The sequence below is a fragment of the Pteropus vampyrus genome, unplaced genomic scaffold, assembly GCF_000151845.1.
Source record: "Pteropus vampyrus isolate Shadow unplaced genomic scaffold, Pvam_2.0 Scaffold544, whole genome shotgun sequence".
Classification (NCBI taxonomy): Eukaryota; Metazoa; Chordata; class Mammalia; order Chiroptera; family Pteropodidae; genus Pteropus; species Pteropus vampyrus.
This window is the reverse complement of record NW_011889325.1, coordinates 115,495-125,776: the sequence shown is the minus strand read 5'-3', so window position 1 is coordinate 125,776 and position 10,282 is coordinate 115,495. Positions and strand designations below refer to the sequence as shown.

General features: G+C 37.2%; 1 pseudogene; it reads right to left on the bottom strand.

The window, feature by feature from the left end:
- Positions 1–9,868: 9,868 nt before the first annotated feature.
- Positions 9,869–9,988, bottom strand: LOC111733263 (annotated as a pseudogene).
- Between the last annotated feature and the right edge of the window lie 294 nt (positions 9,989–10,282).

Here is a 10,282-nt window from a genome sequence, read left to right as displayed (position 1 = left end):
ACAGAATGGGGCAAAATGAGTTTGAGACAGAGGAAATAATTCAGAAAAGTGTAGCCACATTGAAGAGCATTAAAATATGCATCTGGGTCATGGCTTTAGTCATCCGCTGGTCTACGAGGATAGTGCAGGTATAGGTACGGGTGACAAAGAGTTGCCAGAAATCTCTTGGCTGCCTAGATGCCACTGCTAATTTTTCCAGAAGCATTTAGTTCTAGAATGAGAGAGGCTGCATTATAAATAGAACAGGCATCTAGAAGTAAAGGCCCCTAATCTTTATCATACATAGAGGATAGAGGAGGCATTCTAAATTATATAAGTAAATAAATAATGCCAATACATCTTCAACACACTGAATTTCTGTCTCAGGCTGCCTGTACATATGTGGAAAGTAAAATTCTTTTCTAAACATTTAAATATTGACTTCAGACAGTTACTTAGAAGAGACAAGAACATATGAGCCTCATATGCCAGGCTCGATTCCCACGGATGTTTTTCCTGTGGTCCAATGTGTTTTATTAGATATTTAAGGAAGAAGACTACTGTAGAAAAAGAGCCATATCCTCATATAACATTTAGACTATAAAGAGTGAGGAAACTGAGGCCCAGAGACATAGCTAACAACACAAAGACAGATATTTTCAGACTGGAAATTAAAATTTAGTTCTACTGATTAACACATAGTTCAGTATAGATTTACTGGCAATTTGGTATGGTATAATCAGGCATGAAGCTTGTTGTCAGTTAGAACCTATCTTGGTTCCACCTTTTCTAAGACCTCAACTAAGGTCCTCTATAACAAATATCTTAACATCTATTTCATAATATGGTTATCAAGAAAAAATTAGATTAAATTGGTAAATTACCAATGACCTTGCCTAGGATTCAGTAGGTTCCCAGTGTAGCTAGTTCCCTTCCCTATTGCTCTGGCTGAGACATTTCCCACCCTAATTGATTGTTAGGATCGATTTGAATAATGTAGATTTCCTCCATCATTGTTCTATTCATAGGAGAACATTCACTAACATTCTCAAACTCTTTTGACATAAGAATTACCTGATCAAGAGAATAAAAAGACTAGTCACAAACTGAGAGAAGATATTTGCAAAAAACACATATGACAAGGAATTGACCCAAAATATATGAAGAACTCATAAAATTCAACAATAATGAAACAACCTAATTTAAAAATGAAACAAAGACCTAACAGATATCTCAGCATAGCGGATAAAAAGATGGCAAATAAGTATATGTATATGTAAGATGCGCACATCATGTCATCCAAAAAATGCAAATTAAAACAATGAGATACCACTACACACCTACTACAATGGCCAAAATCTGAAACAATGACAACATCAAATGCTGACAGGGATGTGGAGCAACAGGAGCTCTCATTCATTGCTGGTGGGAATGCAAAATGTCATAGCCACTTTGGAAGACATTTTGGCAGTTTCTAATTTCCAACTAAATATAATTTTACCATACAGTCCAGCAATCATGTTCTTTAGAATTTATCCAAAAGAATTAAAACTTATGTCTATACAAAACCTGCAAATGTTATAGCAGTTTTATTAATACTTGCCAAAACCTGTATTTCACAAGATATCTTTCAATAGGTGAATGAATAAACAAACTGTGGTACATCCAGACAACAGAATGTTATTCAGTGTTAAAAAGAATGTACTATCAAGCTATGAAAAGATATAAAAGAACCTTAAGTGCCCATTATTAAGTGAAATAAGTCAATGTGAAAAGGCCACATATTGTATGATTTTAACTATATGATATACTGGAAAAGACAAAACTATGGAGACAGTAAAAGATCAGTGGTTGCCAGGGGTTAGGGAGATGAGAAAGGATAAATAAGTAAAACACAAAGGATTTTTAAGGCAGTGAAAATACTTTGGATAATACCATAATGATAGATACATGCCATTATATATTTGTCTAAACCCATAGAATGTATAACACCAAAAGTGAACCATAACAAAATTATGACTTTAGATGATTATGATGTGTCGATGTAGCTTCAACAATTGTAACAAATGTACATCTCTGGTGAGGGATATTGATAATGGGAGTGGCTATGTATGTAGAGGGGCAAATGGTATATGGGAAATCTCTGTATCTTCCTCTCAATTTTGCTGTAAACCTAAAACTTCTCTAAAAAAAAAAACATGAAATCTTAATGGAAAAAAAAGAAAAGAAAAAACACCTGAAGCATTTGTTAGAAATACAGATTCAGTAGGATTGGAGCGAAACCCAGGAATCTCCATTTTGATATGCACTCCTTCCTTAATTCTGCTCTCCCCCTTCCCCTCCAAGACTCAAATGCAACTGGACTCCAGACCACACTTGGAAAAAGTCTAATAGAGTAAAATCATTTTGATGCCCTGTCCCAATAGTTCCTAAACTTTTCTGTGCTTCAGATTAAAATAAGAAAATGCAAACTACAAATTTGGAGTCCCTCATCCCAAGAGACACTAATTCAATGAGAGGGGTCTGACATCTGTATTTTAATAAGTTCACTGGTGATTCTAATGCTTAACCAAGTTTAGGCACCATTGCTTTATCTATGCTGCAGGATTGTAGTCCTACCCACTCTGATTTTTTTTTCTTTTTTTTTAAATTAAGTTTATTGGGGTAACATTTGTTAATATAATTATATAATTTTCAGGTGTACAATATAATTTGACATCTGTATATTCCATTGTGTGTTCACGACCCAAAGTCCAGTTTCCTTCAGCTACCGTATATTTGATCCCCTTAACCCACTTCACTCTCTCCCTACCCCCCTATATTTGACCCCCTTTACCCTCTCCTTCCCCACCCCCTACCCTCTGGTAACCACTAGTCTATAGTCCATGTCCATGAGTCTCTGTTTGTTTGTCCTGTTCCTTTGTTGCTTTTAGGTTTATATCCCACATGTAAGTAATGTCATAGGATTTTCAACTTTTTCTGTCTGGCTTATTTTGCTTAATATGATTATCTTGAGTTCCATCCATGTTGTCGCAAATGGCAGTATTTCATCTCTTCTTATGGCTAATATTCCATTGTATATATGTACCACAGCTTCTTTATCTAATCATGTATCATAGGACACTTCGGTTGATTCCATGTCCTGGCCACTGTGAATACTGCTGCTATGAACATCGATATGCAAATACCTTTATAGATATGAATTTTAAGTCTTTGGGGTAAATATCTAGAAGAGGTATTGCTGGGTCATATGGTAGATCAATTCTTAGCTTTTTGAGGAACCTCTGCACTGTTTTCCATAGTGGCTGTACCAATTTGCGGTCCCACCAGCAGTGTGTGAGGGTGCCTTTTTCTCCACATCCTTTCCAGCATTTGTTATTACTAGTCCTGTTGATTATAGCTATTCTAACAGTGTGAGACAATATCTCATTGTGGTTTTGATTGACATTTCCCTAATAGCAAGTGATGTTGAGCATCTTTTCATATGTTTGTTGTCCATTTGTATGTCCTCTGGGGAAAAGTGTCTGTTCAGACCCTCTGCCCATTTCTTGATTAGATCGTTTTGTTTGCTTTTTTTATTGTTATTGAGTCATGTAAGTTATGTATATATCTTGGATATTAGGTCCTTATCGAGGCATTACTTGCAAATATATTTTCCCATTGAGATGGCTGTCTCTTTACCTTAATGATTTCTTTTGCTGAGCAGAAGCATTTTAGTTTGATGTAGTCCCATTCATTTATTTTTGCTTTTACTTCCCTTGCCTTTGAGGCCAACTTCATAAAATCGTCTTTAAGTCTGAGGTCCTTGAGTTTAGTTCCTATGTTTTCTTCTATGTATTTTATTGTTTCAGGTCTTATATTCAGATCCTTAATCCATTTTGAGTTAATTTTGGTGTGTGGTGATAGACAATAGTCTAGTTTCATTCTTTGCAGGTGGCTTTCCAGTTTTCCCAGCACCATTTATTGAAGAGGTTTTCCTTTCTCCTCTGTATGTTTTTTGCTTTTTTGTCGAAAATTATTTTCCCATATAAATATAGGTTTACTTTTGGACTCTCGATTCTGTTCCACATGTCTGTTTTGCTGCCAGTACCATGCCGTTTTGATTAATGTTGCTTTGTAACACAATTTGAAGTCAGGCAGAGTGATGCCTCCAGCCTCATTCTTTTTTCTCAGGATGGCTTTGGCAATTTTGGGGTCTTTTGTGCTTCCACACAAATCTGATGATTTGGGGTTCTATTTCTTTAAAAAATGCTGATGGGATTTTGATGAGGATTGCATTAAATCTGTATAATGCTTTAAGTAATATGGTCATTGTAACTATGTTGATTTTTCCAATCCAAGAACACGGAATATCTTTCCATTTCTTTGTATCTTCTTCAATTTCTTTTAATAGAGTGTAGTTTTCATTATATAGGTTCTTCACATGTTTTGTTAAATTTATTCCTAGGTATTTTATTCTTTTTGTTGCAATTGTGAAAGGAATTATTTTTTTCCACTTCTTTTTCTGACACTTCATTATTAGAGTATAGGAATGCTATGGAATTTTGAAGATTGATTTTGTAACCAGAAACTTTATTTTATTAGCTTTTTGTTTCTAGTAGTGTTCTTGTAGAGTCTTTAGGGCTTTCTATATAGAGAATCATGTCATCCACAAATAGTGACAATTCGACTTCATTTCCTCTTTGGATGCCTTTTATATCTTTCTCTTGTCTGACTGCACTCGCTTGGACCTCCAATGTTATATTGAGTAACAGTGGCAATAGTGGACAGCCTTGTCTTATTCCTGATTTTAGAGGGAATCTTTTAGTTTTTCACCATTAAGTATAATGTTGGCTGAGGGTTTGTCTTATATGGCCATTATTATGTTAAGGTACTTCCCTTCTACATCGATTTTGTTAAGTGTTTTGATCATAAATGGATGCTCTATCTTGTCAAAGGCTTTTTCTGCATCTATTGATATGATCATATGATTCTTATTTTTTAATTTGTTTATGTGATGTATCACATTAATCGATTTGCATATGTTGAACCATCCCTGTGGCCCTGGGATGAAGCCCACTTGATTATGGTATATAATCTTTTTAACATGTTGCTGTATTCGGTTTGCTAGTATCTTATTTTGGACTTTTGCATCTATGTTCATGAGAGATATTGGTCTGTAGTTTTCTTTTTGTGTATTATCTTTACTAGGTTTCGGTATCAGGGTGATATTGGCCTCATAAAATGAGTTGGGAAGTATTGCCTCCTCTTCGATTTTTTGGAAGAGTTTGAGGAGAATAGATAGTAAATATTCTTTGAATGTTTGGTAGAATTCACTGGTGAAGCCATCTGGTCTTGGACTTTTACTTTTTGGTAGGTTTTTGATGATTGTTTCAATTTCCAAACTGCTGATCGGTCTATTTAGATTTTCCAGTTCTTCTTGACTCAGTCTAGGAAGGTTGTAGTTTTCTAATTACTGGTCTATTTCTTCTAGGTTATTATATTTGGTGTTATATACTTTTTCATAGTATTCTTGTATGATCCTTTGTATTTCAGTCATAATTTCCCCTCTTTCATCCCTGATTTTGTTTATTTGTGTCCTTTTTCTTTTTCTTTAGTGAGTCTAGCCAGGATTTTGTCAACTTTATTAACCTTCTTAAAGAACCAGCTCTTTGTTCCATTTATTTTTTCTATTTTTTTTTTTGTTGTTGTTTGTTTTTAATTTCATTTATTTCTGCTCTAATTTTGATTATTTCTTCTGCTGACTTTAGGCTTCATTTGTTCTTCCTTTTCTAGTTTTTTAAGATGAAGCATTAGGTTATTTGGGCTTGTTCTTGTTTTTGGAGACAGGCCTGTAATGATATGAATTTTCCTCTTATGATCATTTTTGCCATGTCTAAAAAATTTTGATATGTTGTACTATCATTATCATTTGTTTCTATGTATCTCTTGATCTCTCTTTTATTTCTTCTCTTACCCTATTATTCTTTATAGCATATTGTTTAATCTCCCTGTATTTGTGGTTCTTCCTGCCTTCTTTTTACAGTTGATCTCTAGTTTCAAAGCATTATGATCAGAGAATATGGTTGGGATGATTTCAGCCCTCTTATATTTGTTGAGGCTATCTCTGTGTCCCAGTATGTGGTCGATTCTTGAGAATGTTCCATGTGCACTAGAGAAGAATGTATAAGCAGTTGTTTTGGGATGGAAGGCTCCGTCAATTTGATTCCATTCCTTTCTGGCTTGTAAGGTGTGTGCTGAGAAGTCTGACAATAATCTAATGGGTTTACCTTTATGTGTTACCACTTTCTTTTCCCTGGGTGCCTTGAGAATTCTATCTTTGTCATTGATTTTTGATAACTTTAATACAATGCGTCTTGATGAAGGCCTTTTTGAGTTGAGATAATTGGGTGTTCTGTTGACTTGAATTCCAAGCTCCAGCTCTTTCCATAGATTTGGGGAACTCTCGTCCACTATTTGTCTGAAAATACTTTCTAGTCCCTGCTCCTTTTCCTCACCTTCAATAATGTCTATTATTCTTATGTTTCTTCTCCTGATGGTATCAGCTAGTTCTTGAATTTCTCTTTCATTATTTTTCATTCTTCGGTTTCTTTCTTCTTCCTTCTGATGCATGTCTAGATTTTTGTCTTTGCTGTCACTGATCCTTTCCTTCATTTGGTCAACTCTTATTTCCCAAGCTTGCTATTTCATTTTTCAGCTCTTGCAGTGTGTTTTTCATCTCCAGAAGTTCTATTTGGTTCTTTTTGGGGGTTTCAATCTCCTTGCTCTGCTCATCTAGTTGTTTTATTCACAGTTCCTGAAATTGTTGATATGATTTGTTTTCAATCTCATTGCGTTTTTTCAGAAGTACCATCCTAAATTCCCTGTCATTTAAGTTACATATTTCTACATCTGTAAGCTTGTTTTCTGGAGATTTTTCTCCTTCTTTCTGAGATGCCTTGTCACCTTAGTTGTTCATGGTGTTTAATGGACTATTTCTCTGCCTGGGCATTAATGGAAATGTATTATGCTGTTTTCCAGAAAGAAAGTTTATTATATAAAGGTCTGTCTGTAGTCTGTTGCAAAGAAGGCACTTTTCTTTCAGTTTCCAGTAAGTGGCATCTAAGCCTCTTGGATCCCTGCTTTATATAATGCCTTAAAGTACCTGTGATAGCTCTTATGTGTGGATCCCACACTCAGACATAGTGGTGTGCAGTTTGGGTGTTTTTTGTTGAGTTTTAGATGTTCAGCTTATTGCTGTTTCAAGGGGAGAGATCTGGGGATGTCTCTCACTCCAACATGTTTTTCATTGAAATGCAGCTCATAGCACTGGTTGCCCACTAGGAATTGAAATGTAGCTTGCAGGGCTGGCCGCTTTTGCTGCAATTGGAAAGGCCACTCACAAAGATGGCCACCCAGCTATGAACACTTGGTCCTGAATCACTCGGAGATGAGCTTGACAGCAAGCCAATATCGGTGCCCCAGGCAGTCTACAGGTTGGGTGGGGTGGGATATCATAGAGACAGTGGCTGTCAGAGCAAAACAACCTCAGTCTTGCTGGAAATTTGGTAACTATTATAAGTTCCTGCAGATGGCCCAGATCACAGCAAGACCAACTGCTGTCTGGGACTGGCTCACAAGTCCCCGATATCTGCCTAAGTTCGTGTTGGCAGTAGTGATCTGCCTGACCTTATCTCTGAAATGAGGCTCACAGTGCTTGGCCACTGTTGCTGAAGATTAGAAATGCTGCTCACAACAATGGCCGCCCCCGCTGTGAATACTTCACTCTGAATCACTCAGTTCCGGGCTTGGCAGCCAACCATAAACTACTGCCCCCGGCAGTCTGAAGGTTAGGCGGGGCAGGCCAATCCCCTCAGACCCCTGTCTCCTAATGGCTCTGTGGGAGGGGTCTGCACAATCAAGGTGGCATAGTCTGTAGTGGGGCAAGACTAAAGCACAACGGTGGCTGCCTTTCCAGCCCTCTTTCTGACTCCAGGTAATGGAGACTTTTTCAGAATGAATCCTGCATGAGCCTCAGATCCACCATCAATGTCCCAGGTGAGTATCTGCAGGTCAGAAAACCTTTGCACAGGTCCTTCAAAGGGACGTCTAGGGGCTCAGTCACCTTCCATCTCACTCAGGCAGCCGGAATCTCCTCTGTTTTCTACAGTTTGAGTTATTGGAATCTCCTTCTCCCTGGGCTGGGGAGCCCCCAGATGAGACCAGGACTCCTCTCTCCTTCAGGAGAGCCTCTGCAGCCTCGCTCTCCCTCTCAGTGATCCTCCACCACCCATGGGTGTGGGTCCAGCCAAATTCCGGACTTTGCCCCTCCTACCGGCTTCGGTGTGGCTCCTTTTTATTATCAGATGTAGCTGGACTTCAGGTGATTCTTCACGTTCCACCCACTCTGATTTCAATAGACAAGCATCAAATCTTTCAAACCCATCCTGCCCTGGATTTACATCCCTACAAGAGTGGAAGGATTTGCTATCATTTCGGTCAGAGACTTTCATGCATAAGGCATTGCTCACAGGTGTTCATAATGACTTTGCTTCCACAGCCAGTGGGATTTGATGGTGATCTTCATGTTTGTTTGTTTGTTTGTCTTTAAATAAACACAATGCATAGGTGATAGCAAAGTTCTTAAATGCAAATATATTAATTTCATTGTGGAGGAAAGATGAAAAGAAGAGGCACAATGGGACTCACAGATTACCACTTGGTTTTTAGAGATGGTGATAAATAGTGGAAAGAAAAATTTTTTAAATAAGTAATGGCTATTTTATCCATTAATGCTTAGACCATTAAATGTAGCTCACCTTCCCAGATACTAAGTCGAAGACTCTAATGTCTGCTCCAAATAAATGTCTGCGATAACCCTTACATATTCCCAATCTGCTGGTCTTCATTGGTCACTGCAGTTCTCCCAATTGTGGAACCAGTTTCCAAGTACATATAGAGTTCTTTCACTTATTATACCCAACTTCTGCTCAAATTTAGCCTACATATGATAAACTACCAAGATTTTCATCTTTGAGTGAGAAACTTCTTCCTGTAGCACCAGGCCTGCCAACCAGGTCAACTCCAGTCGCTCAGGCTAAGAGAGGCATTTAGGAAATTTAATGGCATTCCAATAAAATGCATGGACTGCAAAAGCTTCCGTTATGCAGGTAACCAACAGTATACTATAGAAACATGCTGAAACTCATTACTGCACGCATTCTGGATTAGGCCTCTTAAAACCTAATACACTCTGGTCAATCCGTTAGGCTCTCCATTGAAGAAGGATAACCATTTCCAAGGACAGCTTGATTTTTATTTATACTATTGACCTTCATAGTATATGTTTCATGGTTTACTATGAATATTTACTTACCCTCAATGGTCTCCATCTGAAAGAAGCTATATTGCCAAAAGGTCGTATCATTGCCAAGTCATTTGCTTGACTTATACTTTTTTATTAGATCATTTTTTAGAAATTCCTAGAAGAAATAATTATCATTATTTATAAATACTAATTAGTTATTAAACATTTACTCTGTACCTGATATAATAGATATGATTTTAAACCAATGTATTTCTCATTCCCTTATAAATCATTTTGCCCTGGAAATTACATTCTCTGACAGCCTTGTAAAATTAAAGCTAAGTGGGAAAGATCAACTCAGGAAAGACTAAACTACAAAAACAGGCATCTTTTGTCGACTCTAAGCAGATGCTCCTGAAACCTTAGCAAGTCCACAGTTTTAAAAGCCAAAATTTGCAAGAAAAAAACTGAAAAATAGTATCTTTTAACATAATAAAATCCAGTCCAATTTAGACCATAGAAAATACTATTTGTTCATTTTTATGATAATAACACCCCTTACTGATTGATCTTTTTATTTGTTTATTTTATTATTATTACTCATGCCTACAGCACCTAGTCTTCCTTGGTGGTCTCCCATCCAAGTACTAACCAGGCCCGACCCTGCATAGCATTCCAAGAGCAGACGGGATCGGGCTTGTTCAGGGTGGCATGGCTGTAGACCGTGGACTGTGTGGCTCCACTGGGGTGTGAACCCAGGACCTTCTGCGTGTAAAGCAGGAGTGCTAACCGCTACACTGTGGAACTATGTCCTGATTGATCTTTCTATGGCAGGCACCGTTTCGTATCTATTAACTCCTTTCAACCTTATAATAGTCTTATTTCATTTGTTCATATGTGTGCCCCAAGATCCTAGAACATAGCCTGTCATATAGTAGGTACTTAATAAATCTGTTATGTCAATGAGTGACTTTATGAGATATGTGCTATTGTCTACCTTTTGTAGGTAAGGAAATA